The sequence below is a fragment of the Ornithorhynchus anatinus genome, chromosome 10 (genome assembly GCF_004115215.2).
Source record: "Ornithorhynchus anatinus isolate Pmale09 chromosome 10, mOrnAna1.pri.v4, whole genome shotgun sequence".
NCBI lineage: Eukaryota > Metazoa > Chordata > Mammalia > Monotremata > Ornithorhynchidae > Ornithorhynchus > Ornithorhynchus anatinus.
In genome coordinates, this window is record NC_041737.1 from 17,215,429 (window position 1) to 17,230,828 (window position 15,400).

Consider the following 15,400-nt stretch of genomic DNA (forward strand, 5'->3'; position numbering starts at 1 on the left):
TGTGTGTAAAGAGAATGATGCATTTTGTACTACACCAGTTTTAATCTCCATTTTACAGATAACTGGAGAACAGAGAAGTGATTTACCTAAAGTCACATAGCTGACAAGTGGTGGGGGCAAAATTAGAAGCTAGGTCCTGTGACTCCCAGGCCTGTCCTCTTTCTACTAGATCACACTGCCCTCTACTTTTAATCATCCCACACAACCTACTTCACACCACCCACCTTTATCTGTTTACTGTGCCTCAATTGACTCTCCCACTTATAACCCACCTACTGGGAAACTTCTTTCCACTTCAAAGTCTCCAGATTACAGCCCTCCCCATTTATAAAACCCTTCAGAAATCCTATGTCCTCCAGAAGTCTTTCACTGATTATGCATTCATGTTTGTACCACCTAAGCACTTAGTAACACCCAAAGTACTTTACTCTCTAAAGTTGACTTCACTCAATCTTTCATGAAAAGTCATAGATTGATATAAATCCATAGCATTCTCTTCTTCCTCACATGAGGAAAGCATTTCTTTTAGCTGGGTACTATGAGTTCCTTAACAGTAAACATTGAGTTCTTTACTTAAACTGTGCTCTCTCAGGAGTTTAGAACAATGCTCTGCTCATAGCTGTTCCTAAATCAATAGATAGAAAAAAAAAATGAGGCTCATTACTCTTTAGTTATCCACAATTGTTCTCATTTATGTGCCTTCATAGTAACTTTCATTAAAAGGTTCTCTTTTAGAAGAAAAAGCTAAGTAACATTCTTTTGAAACTAAAACTCCTTTTTCCTATCTATACTCTGAAACTAAAGTTACACATAAGTGAAAGTCCAGTATTAGGGTCCCAGTTGATGTAGAAGCAGCAACCTTGAGGTTTTTGAGCATGCCTTTAATGGAAGAGGTGTTCAATTGTATCACTTTGGAGCAGTAGATGTGTGACAGATAACCTATTCCATGTCATTAAAATTCAGAGAATAATTTGCATTCCTTCTGGACATAATCAGGGGCCACATTGTTGAACACCTATAAGTCAAGACCAATCCCAGACAACTAGGATTTACAAGAATCAGAGGTAGGAGTGGGTCCAGGATTCCATTAGTTATAGAAGTCCACAGATTATGACTAAACTAACCCCACAGTGGTCCAGAAAAGCAAAAAGGATTTAATTTTGAACACAAACACAGAGAAACACAGAATATTCAAGAAATTCACTGTTAATTATCTATACTTTCTGAAGGACCTTAAGAGTGACATCTCATTCATCTAGAAACCAGCTTTAGTCAGGTGGCCAGATACCTGAGAGATCCTGCAAACCTAGGCTTAGGCTGATCTTATGCACCACCAACAAAACTTCACTTTTATTCCAATAGCTTGGAGAGAAAAAAATAACTTACCATATGCAACAAATTTGGCCACATGTCTCTCAAAGCAAAACTCATACCTCCTATCTCTGCCACAGCTCCTTTCTGTAGAACTCAACAAGCTGGAGAGGGAGGGAGCTTTTCATTCTATTGGTTCAAAAGCCATGTCCTCCCCAGCTGAGCGAGATGATACCAAACAACCTTGGTTGGAGGTGTGGTTGGACTGAACCGATTGAGGAGGCCACTAGGGGCTTGATTAACAGTCAGTCAGGTGCTGTAAAGATGAAGTAAAAACCCACACATACTTTCTCCATAGAGCTGAGTAACACTAGATATGCAGTTGTAAGGCTAAACACAGATTATTCCTCCATAAACTAGCAAACACAAGGAGAAAAATAAAAAACCTAGAATTAGAGTTATAATTGAATCTTTACTTTGACTTGAACACTGCAGTTAATTCATTAAATATTTTTTTCTTAAATGTATATTTGAACAATGAGCTTTATCTCCCATAGGTTTACTGCCAACAACATATGGGGAAAAATGGAAGTGGTTGAATTTTCAGCACCTCTAACTTTAGCATTCCTACATATCAAAGGATAGCTGTTAAAATGATGAAAATATTGATTGACCAACTCCAGCCACGACTTAGAGGCTATCCCCTTTCTTTCTATCACTGTTTTAGATAAAGATATTCTAGGACCTGAGATTGAGGGAATTGAACATTCTTTTCAGCTGTCACTCTGGACTGCTCTGACTAAAGAAGCCTCTTTGAAGTGAAAACTGCAAAGATAAAGATACTGACAATAGGCCCAAAGACTGTGGTTGTTTCTCTGATATTTGTTCACAATCAGTTGTCCTGTTCCCCGTCCTCTGAATCATCCATCACAACTAACCTGCTATTATAAATATTAGAATTGCTCACACAGTAGGTGGAATTTCAAGGAAAGCCTGCTTTCTGAGAAAGCCTCTGCATACAAAAAAAAAAATCACCATTTTCAGTATTATCCAATAAGCTCTTTCTTCTGCTGAAAAATACCTCTACCTGGCAATTCTATTGACTTATGGCATTTTTCAAGGCTTTCAAACTTGCTCACTTGTATGAAGGACATATGAGCCTTCAAGATATGGTTCTCTCAATCCTCCCCCAATTTCCTTCAAATTTCTAAAATCCTGCTTGTGACTGGTAAGCTGCCATTACTTACTTTGATGTTAACATACTAAAATTATCTAGGCAGTTTGTACTGATGATCTAGAGGCATTTAGTAGTGTATCATCTGTTGGGGTTATTCAGCTTCAGATTTACAAGCCAAAGGAAGGGACATGCAAGACAAGTGAATTATAAATGGGCAGGGAACCTGTCTGCTGATGCTGTTGTTGGTACTCTCCCAAGTGCTTAGTAAAGTTCTCTGCACACAGTAAGCACTCAGTAAATACCATTGTTTGATCAATATGATGATAATATTTGTTAAGGACCTATTGGCCAAGCACCGGAGTAATAAAAGATAATTAACTAGGTTGGACATAATCCCTAACACACATGGAGATTTGCAGTGAAAGGGGAAGGGAGAACAGGTATTGAAAACCCATTTTACAGACAAGTAAGCTGTGTAAACCATGAGGTGAGAAGCACAAATTGGAAAGAGATACCACAGAAGCAGCATGTCACAATGAATAGAACACGAAGCCTGGGAGTAGAAGGTCATGGGTTCTAATCCCTGCACTGCCACTTGTCTGCTGTGTGACCTTGGGCAAGTCTCACTTCATTTCTCTGTGCCTCAATTACTTCATCTGTGAAATGGGGATTGAGACTGTGAGCTCCACGTGGGGCAGGGACTGTGTCCAACCCAGTTTGCTTGTACCCACCCCAGAGCTTAGTATGTACCTAGCACACTGTAAGTGCTTAATACATACCATCAATTAAATAGGATAACATGTAATTGACAAGTTAGCCTGATTATAGAGCTGCTCACTTTTAGTCTTCTTAATTTGGCATAAAAATCACGAGAAAGGAAATTTTTTCTGAAACTAAATTGTGGTATTTGTTACAAGGGTTTACTGTGAGCCCAGTATTGTGCAAAATGTTGTAGCAGACACATGATAATTAGGTCATACACTGACCCTGGCCCACATAGGTCTCCCAGTCTAAGGGGGTGTGGAAAATAACTATTTTACCCCCATTTGACAGGTTAGAAAACCAAGGCATAGAGGTGTTATGTGGTTGCCAAGGTCAAAGAGCAGGCCAGTGGCAGAGGTGGGATTAGAACCTAGGTCTCCTGACTCTTAGGCCCATGATATTTCCACCAGGCCAGGGTGTTTCTCAGAAAATTTACACAATGTAGTAAATTTCAACCTGGTAATGATTTTTAATCCTCAAATAATGTATAAATTCATATAAAATGCATTATTAATATACATACATATTACTTGTATATATAATACAAATGTACAAAATACATACTCATCTTTAAAGTTCAAAGATGGTTCTACTGTTGATGAGAAGTGGCATATAAAACCAATGCATGATGGACAATCATTTAATTGCTTATTCTACTTATTCTATTACACAGTTGTTTTACTATTTATTAAACACTTCCTTTGTACCAGGCACTATACTAAGTACTGAAGTAGGTTCAAGATAAGTTGGACACAGTCCATGTCCAGTGGGGCTCATAACTTTAACCTCCATTTTAGTGATGAGGTATCTGAAGGATAGATAAATTAAATGACTTGTCCAAGGTCACATAGAAGACAGGTCGCCAAACAGGAATTAGAATATAGGTCCTCAGACTCCAGGCCTCTGCTCTTTCCATGATGGCACTCCTGAAATTCTTAGTACAGTGTTCTACACACTTTTAGATTTCAATCAGTACCACTGATTGACGGACCAGTTTGTGTTTACCACCAAAGTTTATATTTTCAATACAAGCAAGTACAATCAAGCCATTAACCAATGGTATTTATTGTGTATATACTGAGCAGAGCACTCCAGTGAATACTTGGTACAACTAGACATGTTCCCTGCCAACAAGGAGATTAAGGTTCAAAGGGGGAGACTGAAATGGAATAGTAATAATCACGATGTTAAGTAACAGCTTACTATGTATTAAGAACTGGGGTAGATACCAGGTAATCCGATTAAACAGAATTCTGTGAACAGCTCACAGTCTGAGAGGCAGGAAGAATAACTACTGTAACCCCATTTTATCAGTGAGAAAACTGAAGCATAGAGAAGTTAAGTGTGTTGGCCAAGATCACACAGCAGGAAAGTGGAGAAGCTGGAATTAGAACCCCAGTTTTCTGGTTCCCTGTTCCAGGTTCTATCTACCACACTGTGAAGTTTTTACCTAAATATTTAAATGGGTATGTATTTGCTAGAAGTTATATATATATATATGAGTTAATCAGTATTAACCTCATGGGCCCACTTAATTCTAAGAGGTGTAGGCTTCTCAATGCTTAAAGGCAATCATAAATAAAACTTTCAAAACGTGGACAAATAAACACAAGTAATCTTTACCATACATAGTTTGAGTTCTCATTAAAGTAAGTTAAAATTTCTTACAATGCATAACAAAAGTCAAAACATTTTTCAAATGTCTTTGTTGTATCTTTGGATAAATGATGAGAGGCAATATATTACTTTAAAATAGTTAACTTTATAATGCGAGTTCCTTAGCCTCTTTAAATTCACTGATTCATTCAGTTGCATTTATTGAGCACTTACTGTGTGCGAAGCCCTATACTAAGCATTTGATAGAGTAAAATACAACAAAAAACAGACCTACTTCCTACCCATAATAACCTCACAGTCTAGAAGGGGAAACAGAAATTAATATAAATAAATGAATATCAGCTATATACATAAGTGCTGGGACGGTGTGATGAATGAAGAGAGCAAGTCAGGGAATGGGAGAAGAGGAGGGCTTAGTAAGGGAAGGCTTCTTGAAGGAAATGTACTTTCACATCATGAGTATGGGGAGAAAATACTCTTTAAAAACAGAGAAGGTCCACCCAGAGAAGACCAAATTGATTTCTGGCAATACTGTTACAAAATTCTAGTCTAGTGAAACATGTGCTTTAAATGTGTCTTCCTTTCTCATCCTAAAATCTTCTGCCCAGGCTTACATTTTATCTGTTTCTTTTATGGTGGAAAAAAACAAATTTGGATTTGCATTTTATAAAAATCCACAAGACACCTAGCAGATTAAAGTTGGTATTTGTCTCACCCTCAACCCCACTGCACGTATGTGCATACCTATAAATTATATATGATATTCATTTATATTTAATGTTTGCCTCCCCCTCTAGACTGTAAGTTGTGTTGAGCAGGAAAAATCTACCAACTCTGTTGTACTGTACTTCTCCAAGTGCATAATTCAGGACTCTGCACACAGAAAGTGGTCAATAAATGCCACTGATGATGATGATGATTATGGTTTTCTGATCGGTGTTAAGCCTTATCATGTGCAGAGCATTTTGTTCAACAATCACTTCAGGACAAAATCAGTGACTCAAATTCATCATGAGCATAATTAAATATATGCCTCATCAGGTTTGGGATGATAAAAATCACAATCCTGTAGATTTATTTATTCAGTCGCTGTGCCCCCCAAAGCATCACTTGAGATCCTGATCTGTTTTCTCTAAACCAATTAGAATCTTATCAAAGGAAGATTTCAGTTTTGTAATAACAAGGGAGCACACAACCCTTTCCAAGAATAAAAAGTATCATCTGCATAAAGTGAAATAGATCCTTATAGATTTTATCCATGTTGTTTTTCGAAAGATAAATGCTACCATAATATATACACATTAGACATAAAACTTACTTTCCTAAGAATGACCCTATTTTAATATAAGATAAGGGGTACTGAAATACTGAAATAATACACTAGCACTTGGGTCACATAATTATTTAGAAAATCCTGATTAGATGACAAAATTTGATAATAGGTGATAGGAAGAGAACACTTGAAAATAATATTTGAATATTACCTTTTTAACTGGAAATAATTAGGATAATAGTATCTTGAGACAACTAACTCCTTTCAGATTGTGAACCTCTTAGGGACAATGACCAAGTGTAATTCTTCCAATATATTATTTCCTGGTATTGAGTACACTGCTGTGCAAGTGGTAAGTACTTAATGATTACTACTATTGCTACTAATAACAACCTGCACTATAGTTACTTCCATTTTGTAATATATTCAACATATAATTATTTGGGGGTGGTTTATTCTAATAGCTCATTTGTGAACAATCTAGGCATCTTGCTTCTCTTTCATCTCTTGTTGCCTTTCTGCAGTTGGGCATATTCTACAGCTTCTTCACTTATTTTGGAAGGAAAGAAGACAAAACTTAAATCCACTGAATTGTCTAGTTGTGACTGGGTGGGAAAGGATCATAAAAACTATTGACGGAATTGGGGAAAAGGGGTTCTTTCAACTTTTCATTTGCTACTATAACCAGATAACCAGGATTTCACTGGTTTGAAAGTAGGTAATTCAAATTAGCACTAATAAGCTTCATTTCCCTCTAAGACCTTTATAAATATATTAACACAGAAACTCCAGGAAGCACTCAAACACCTAGGTGGGTAGTGCAATAAAGAGTTAGGCTAATTATTGTTGTGTCCCTAGAAGAGAAAGCAATAATAGAAAGAGCTATTGTGACTATCACAAAAATAGACTGTATACTTGCTATATTCTAATTCTCATTTGTGAATGAATTCATAGTATTCCTGGATAACTATGGTTAGAACTTGTTAGTAAATCAAATAGTAGAATGAATCACCAAACCTAAGCTCTTTTATGTCAAAACCTAACTTCACACATATTTCTTCTAAAAAGAGAGCTACCTTTTTCGAGTCACTCTTTCTGCAACAGTGCCATAGGTAATGAGAAACTCCTACCATTTTGACTGCTCCTTCTGTCTTTTTTATGATAACTTCTCCTCTGCCTGACACCCACTAGCTGTGACATCCCTCAGGACTATGTTCTGGTCCCCTTCTATTATCTATCTTCAACCCCTTCCTTGGAGAATTCATTTGTTTCCACAGCTTCAATTACTATCTCTCTGTGGATGATTCCCAAATCTCCCTGTGTATCCATGGATTGTCTCCTTTTCTGCACTGCCAGAGTCTTCCAGTCCTGCCTTCTGGATGTCCCACTGATACCTCCAATTTAGCAGTGCAAAACAGAACTCCTCATCTTCCAACCAGAACTATCTTCTCTCCCTGACTTTCAAATCGCTGTAGACAACATCACCACCATCCCTGCCTCATCATCATCCTCCCATGCTTAATATCTATCTTAAAGAATGTCAATGTTACCCAGAGCATGGTGAAATGGCAAGTTTTCTGATGAATTGGAAATGTTTTCTCCATCAAACTTAGATACATAGAGTAGACTGAGCAGTTCTGAACCTACCCCTTGACCCCATTTTACTGAAAAAAGGTGATGAGAGACAGGTCACACAGGGAAAGTTTAGGAAGGCAACACAGTTTTGGTTCTGCTTTTCGTTTTTTGTTTTATGGTACTTATTAAGTGCTTAACAGTGGCAGGTACTGTTTTAAGCACTGGGGTAGATACAAGCTAATAAATTTGGCTAATCAATAATCAAAGTTCAAGTCCCATATCAGGATCCTATTAAAACAGAGGACTTAAGTGGCTTGCACAAGATCACAAAGTCGACAAGGGCTGGAGCTGGAATTAGAATCCAAGTCCTTCTCACTCCCAGGACCACTCTCTGCCCACTGGCCCATGTTGCTTCTCCTAAAAAATGTTCTTTCTACTAAATGATGTGGGAAATGCTTGTTTTAATCCATACTATATTTTTATGGGCTTTTTTAGTGCTTAATATCTGGTAGGCATTGTAATTAAACACTAGAGTAAATATAAGCTATTCAGATTTGGCACATCCATGGCCCATATAGGGCTCAGAGTCTTAATCCAATTTTATAAATGAGGTGAGTGAGGCACAGAAATTAAATCACTTGCCCAAGATCAAACATCACACAGATTAGAAACCAGTTCATATATTCATTTATTATTTTACCGGTATTTGTTAAGCACTTATGATGTGCCAGGAACTAAGCACTGGGGTAGACATAATCTAATCAAAGTGGACAGAATCCAAATCCCACATGAGGCTCACAATCTAAATCCCCATTTTACAGATGAGATAAATGAGGCTCAGAGAAGTTAAGTGACTTGCCTAAGGACACACAGCAAACAACTGGAGGAGCCAGGATTAGAACCCCAGGTCCTTCTGTGTCCCAGGCCCATGCTATCTCCATGCTACTTCTCTAGTTGTATCCGGAGCCCAGGTCATGGATTGTGTCAAATGCTCTTGCCCAAATTATGAAAGGAATATACAGATCGTGGGTGTTCCATTTCCTCTTGTACGTGCTGTGCTGTAAAGATACTGTCTTCTCGTTTTTATTTTGATCTGAAGCCATACAGCACTTCAGGGAGGATATACTCTTTTCTTGAGGGATTGTGGTTAGACTTTTTAGGGCAACGGGAATACTGCATTACCTCCCTAGTTTCCTGGCAGCTCTCTCATCTTTCTTCTTGAAGGCGGTGATTACCGTGGAATCTTTGAAGTCCTGTGGCATTTCTTCAGTGTTCCATATGTTGAGGAAGAGCTCTGAAAACATCAGACGATTGGGCCCCTTTTTTGCATATGGCATCCTGAAGGAATGGCATCAGATCTATGAAAATATCTCTTCCATTGTATAGACAGGGGCCTCCAACTCTGTGTCATAATCATTGAATGCTGGGAATAGACCAAAGAAACAGACTAACAGGGGAGTCAAACTCTGCAGATAGCTCTGCAGATAGGGATCAGGTAGAACAGTAGAAGAATAAACATTAGCTTATTAGCTAGGTAAACACATACACACACACAAAAACCACACATGCCTTTGTGATTCAGGTTGCAATTAGACCCACTGACAGCTATTAGCTATTTTGTTAAAAGCCCCATGGTTAAATCAAAGGGTAGCAACAGAGAGATTATTCCTCATCTAACATGAATATTTCCTGACAACAGAAATAATTTTATATTTATATAATATTATTTTAAGGGCTATCATTTTATTTATATATATATAATTGTAAACACTTGTTCAGAGAACTGTTTGAAGAGGCAATGGGGGACCAAGTGGAAAGAGCACAGGGTTGGGATTCAGAAAATGCAGCTTTTAGTTTTGCTTCGCTATTTCTCTGCTGTGTGACCTGGAACTAGTCACGTGAGTTCACATTTCCTCATCTGTAAAATAGGTATATACTTCCTGTTTTCCCTCCCACTTAATCATAATGATAATAATAAATAATGATGGTATTTGTTAAGCACTTACTATGTGCTGAGCACTGTTCTAAATTCTGGGGTAGAAACAAGATAATCAGGTGTCTCATGGGGGGCTCACAGTTTTAATCCCCATTTTATAGATAAGTGAGGCACAGAGAAGTTAAGTGGCTTGCCCAAAGTCACACAGCAGCCAAGTGGCAGAACCGGGATTAGGACCCATGTCCTCTGACTCCCAAGCCCGTGCTCTTTCCACTAAGCCAAGCTACATCCCCTAAATTATTGTGGTATTTGTTAAGTGCTTGCTTTGTGCTAGGCACTGTATTAAGCACTGGGGTGGATATAAGCAAATAGGATTGGACACAGTCCCCATTCTACAGGGAGCTCACAGTCTCAACCCCCATTTCACAGATGAGGTACCTGAGGCCCCGAGAAGTGAAGTGAGTAGTTCATGGTCACACAGCAGGCAGGTGGCGGAGCTGACATTGGAACCCATGACCTTCTGACTCCCATGGCCCGGGCTCTATCCACTGTTCCATGCTACTTCTCCACTTTGGGATCACTTAGACTGTGATCCCTCTGTGAGAGAGGGACCATGTCTGCTCTGATTGTCTTTGTACCTAACCCAGCGATTGATACATAGTAAGCATTTAATTGAATTTTCTTGTCTTATGCTGTCATGTGGTCTCTGACCCAGAGCAATGCCATGGACACATCTCTCCCAGAACCCCCACCTCCATCTGCAATTGTTCTGGTAATGCATCCATAGAGTTTTCATGGTAAAAATATAGAAGTGGTTTACCGTTGCCTCCTTCCACGCAATAAACTTGAGTCTACCACCCTCTACTCTCTCCCATGCTGCTGCTGCCCAGCACAGGTGAATTTTGACCTGAAGCAGATTGCCTTCCACTGGCTAGCCACTGCCCAAGCTAGGAATGGAATGGGTAGGCCTCTGCTTGACTCTCCGTCCCATAGTCGAGTCTGGTAGAGTACTGGAAACTCTCCAGGTGCAATCCTGAGAGGGATTTAAGTAAATACTATCATTATAACGAAGAATTGTGGAATGTACAAAGATTTTGTATTTCAGAATCAGTCCCTGATCTACTGGAGGTTTAAGTCTGGTGGGGATTGATATACCCATAGAAAAAACATGATAAATAAAATCAAACTCATAGACCAACCATAACTAAAAAACAATAGCAACAATTGAAAGAGATTACTGTTAATGGAACAGTTTTAAGGCTTCTTATTACTCCAGAAGCTACACTCCAATGTCTACAATAATAATCACATTGATTAAACACATACCATGTGCTATGTTTTGAGATAGCAGGTCATGATTTCAGACATAGTTCCTGTATGACACAGGTTTCACAACCTAATTTTCATTTTACAGGTAAGGAAACTGAGGCCCAAAGTGGTAAAGTGACTTGCTCAAGATCACATGGTAGGCCATTGGCAGAGCTGGAACATGAACCAAGATTCTTGACTTCCCCGTCAATGCTTTTTCCACTAAGGCCAGTTTGCCACCCCCAGCCCATCTGGATGTTCCAAATGTTAGGGAGGGCTGATGCTACCTTACTCCAGTGTGACAAGATTTCACTCTTGTGAGCAGGTAACATGTCTCTGTTATATTGTACTCTCTCAAGCACTTAATGCACTGCTTTGTACACAATAAGCACTAAATTAATATCATTGATTAATTGATTGAGAGTGGAAAACAGTTGCACTGTACTACAGATCTCAGGGATGCGGCCCCAGGCCAATGAGCAGAGGAAATTCATCAATGATTGAAACTGTAATAAAAATGACTCTATCATGAAATAAAATAGCACTGAGTTCGGGATAATTACATAACAAATTTGGATGTTACCCTCATTTTAGTTTTCATATCACTTCACCAATGGTCAATGCATAAGATCCTGTTTCAACACTTAGTTCAAATTCTTGCCTGAATATATTAGAAAAATGAATAAAAGGCAAGTTAAAAATATGGCTTGACCTCTTAGACTATACAGTCAAACAGGAAGGATACAAAGCATAATAATGCTGCAAGAAATAGAAATCTTTCTCTGGGAAAAAAATAGATTATGACAGAACAAATATACCCTTCAAAGAAAATACTGATTGATTTCCATGTAATGTCTGATGGACACAATCAGTATGATCAACATGAGAGCATTTATTTTTTCTATTTCACTTGCTGACAGTAGTTGCAAGCAAGTGAAGAAATGGAAATTAGAAGAGGATGACTACTGACGTACTTAAAATATTCTGATACTATAAGACATCGTCAGTTCTTTCAGGGACAACCCAGCAGATATAAATTATAGGTACATGCATAAGTGCTGTGGGGATAAGAGTGAGGTGGAAAAAGGGTACAGGTTCAGGTGTATGGGTAACACTACAAGGAGAGCAAGTTGGAAAATGAGAACTTATTTGGGAAAGTCCTCTTGGAGGAAACGTGATGTTACTAAGGTTTTGAATGTGGGGAGTCTGGTAGTCTTTCATATATGGAGGAGGAAAGAGTTCCAGGCTAGAGGAAGGACATGGGCAAGGGGTTGGTGTTGACATAGATGAGAGTGAGATACGGTGAGTAGGTTGGTATTAGAGAAGAGAAGTAGGTGGGCTGAGTTTTAGTAAGAAATCAGTGAGGTAAGCAGGAAAGGGAAGAGCCAATTGAGTGATTTACAGCCAATGTCAAGGAGTTACTGCTTGATGTAGAGGAGAATGGATATTCTTGAGTAGGAAGAAGTGGATTAAATCTTTTTTTCAGAAAAATGATCCAGGCAGCAGACTGAGGTATGAACTGGAGTTGGATAGACTGGAGGGAGAGAGGTCAGTAAGAAGGCCGATACAATAGTTAAGGAAGGATATGCTAAGTGCTTAGATGAGCGTAGTAGCAGTTTGGATGAAGAGGAAAAGGCAAAGTTTAGCTATGTTGTGAAGGTAGAACTGACAGGATTTGGTGACAGATTTAACATATGGGCCGAATGAGAGAGATAAGAATAATGCCAAGGTCATGGACTTGTGTGGTCGGGAAGATGGTGGTGTTGTCTACAGTGAAGGAAAAGTCACAGGGAGAATAGGGTTTAGGTAGGAAGTTCTGTTTTGGACATATTAAGTTTGAGGTGTTGGTAGGATAACCATGACAAGGTGTCTTGAAGCCAGGAGGAAAAGCACAACTGCAGAGGAGGAGAGAGGTCAGAGAAGCAGTGGTATATTTGGGAATCTTCCACCTAGAAATTTTACTTAAAGCCATGGGAGTGGTGCCTCCAAACTAATCAATTTCTATCAGAAGGGGCTCTGGGTATCGCGAGCAGTAATCACTCCCCAGGAAGTTTCTGGACCAAGATACATCCCAAAGCACAGAGAATAAACATCCTAGACCCTCTGGTTGAAGGGAAAAGGAGAATGAATCTCTCTCTCTAAGGTTCTTCTGGATCATTGAGAAGCAGCATGGTATAATAATAATAATAATGTTGGTATTTGTTAAGCACTTACTATGGGCGGAGCACTGTTCTAAGCGGTGGGGTAGAAACAGGGTTATCAGGTTGTCCCACGTGAGGCTCACAGTTAATCCCCATTTTACAGATGAGGTACAAATGAGGTGTAGTGGATAGAGCCCGGGCCTGGAAATCAGAAGGTCATGGATTGTAATCCCAGCTCTGCCACTTGTCTGCTGTGCAACCTTGGGCAAGTCATTTCACTTCTCTGTGCCTCAGCTCCCTCATCTGTAAAATGGGAATTGAGACTGTGAGTCCTACATGGGAAGAGGACTGTGTCCAACCTGACATGCTTGTACCCACTGCAATTCTTAATACGGTGCCTGGCACATAGCTCAATAAATACTATTATTATTATCAATCTAGCAATCAGTGAACAACTGCTGTGAGAAGTCTTAGCCTAAACAGCCCTCCCCTTCCAAACCAATCAGACTCGGACCTGGAACAAGACCTGGGAACAAGACAAGTAAGGTCTTGTGAGGCACCAAGGTACTGGAAGGCCATAGAGCCGAACCCAACCTTCATTTCACAGGTTTTGGGTCCCAGCTAACAATCTCTGGCCTCTGTGGATTCTCTTTTAGGTTAGCCTGCTCTATCCATGTTCGTCTTGCAAGGCCTAAGGCACTGGAAACTATCATTGGGTCCTTTCTAACTAACCACTGAATGTTGGCCCATTTAAAACCTATTCAGTGAGAAAGATCCTTTCATACTGGTCCCAGAAAAGCACACAGTCAGTTTCAGCAACCAGTAGTCTTTCCTACAGATAACATTGTTGGACACATCGTGAGCTTCAGTACAGTTAAGAAAACCAGTTTCTCATACCAGTGATTTCATTGAAACAGTATAAATTTAAATTGGAAGAATACTCAATCCAACAGTTAATAGTTTAGTTAAAAACTAATATAGCAAAAGTGGACGGTTCATGTATTTGTCTGATGACAATGTGCCTATGGAATGCTTACGATGAGTGGCAGGAGTTCATTAACATAAAATGACAGTGCCAAATTAATTCTAATTATCTTGATTCTTGAGCATTTCAGGGAAAATGAAGATGTTAAAGGTAACTAATTGCCAAGAAGGGCATTCTGAGAATGAGTTATGAGAGTTTTAAAATAAAGACATCATAAAACAATGGGCCTCAACTGCCCACTGACTAGTCAGTCAGTTTATTTGTACTGTCCATGTCAAATTTACACAGCAGAAAATCACAAGTGATTTGACTGTTCAAAGAATGAAAAGAGGCCCACTGAGATCAACATTTTGCATTTCTGATTTTTTTTAATATAAGGCCATACTTTCTTATCAAATCTAGAAAATTATCTTTCCAAAACAAACACTACTATTTATGACCAAAACACTTTTGGTAGTGAATGATAGGAGACAACCTGTTGGGTGGGTGAAAAGAAAGGTCTTTCAAAAACATGAAAAGAAAATCCAGTGGCTCTATCCACTTGAGGTGAAATATAGGACTCTTGAGGCCAGGGATGTGTCTACTTAGTACATTGTACTCTTCCAAGAGAGTACAGACCTCTAGTACAGAACTCCACACACAATAAGTGCTTAAAGAAAACTTCTGGCGGATTGATTGTTTGAGTTCTAACAAGAAAGCTAGTCTGGATCCTTACTCCCTCTTAACAGGAGACTTGTTTTTTGCCTAATTCATGAAATTTCCTCTTTAAGGCAGGAGAGTTACAAAACATAAGGTTTTCTCCTGCTACATGAAGAGTCTCTGGCAGAACAAATTAGGATTCTGCTTTCATCCAGGGTGGTGAGAGAGGAAGTATAACCCAATAATGGTAAAGTGGTGGCATAGTAGATATGCCTCCTAATATTCCTCCTCTTCTTCTTCCCTCCCTCTTCCTCTTCTTTCTTCATCCACCTTACTTTAATCCTTTTCCTTTCCCTTTCTTATCTCCAACTTTTCTTAATGCTCCACCCCTCCCTCCAAGGCCCCTTGACAATTTTTTCCCTATTTCTTCTCTCTTTGAGACCGTTTCCAACTCTGAAGCTCTCTTACTTTGTTTCTTTCAACTTTCCTCCCTCTATTTCCTGCATATTGGGCAGTCAACCTTGTTCTTCCCAAAATACGGTCACTGGGCCCTAATCACAGGTCACCGAGGTTCTCCCCCTGGCCACTTATTTGCACGCATGGCAACAATGAAATTGGTCTGTATCATTTCTTCCTTGCTTCTTCTCAGCCGTATTTCCTGCTTAGACCCTGAGTG

The 15,400-nt window shown here is 39.1% G+C and overlaps 1 non-coding gene across 1 annotated transcript; it reads right to left on the bottom strand.

The window, feature by feature from the left end:
• Positions 1-10,556: 10,556 nt before the first annotated feature.
• On the bottom strand, positions 10,557-10,694 carry LOC114814945. Its single transcript, XR_003762739.1, has one exon. It is a non-coding gene; the product is annotated as a small nucleolar RNA SNORA7 (small nucleolar RNA).
• Positions 10,695-15,400: the final 4,706 nt, after the last annotated feature.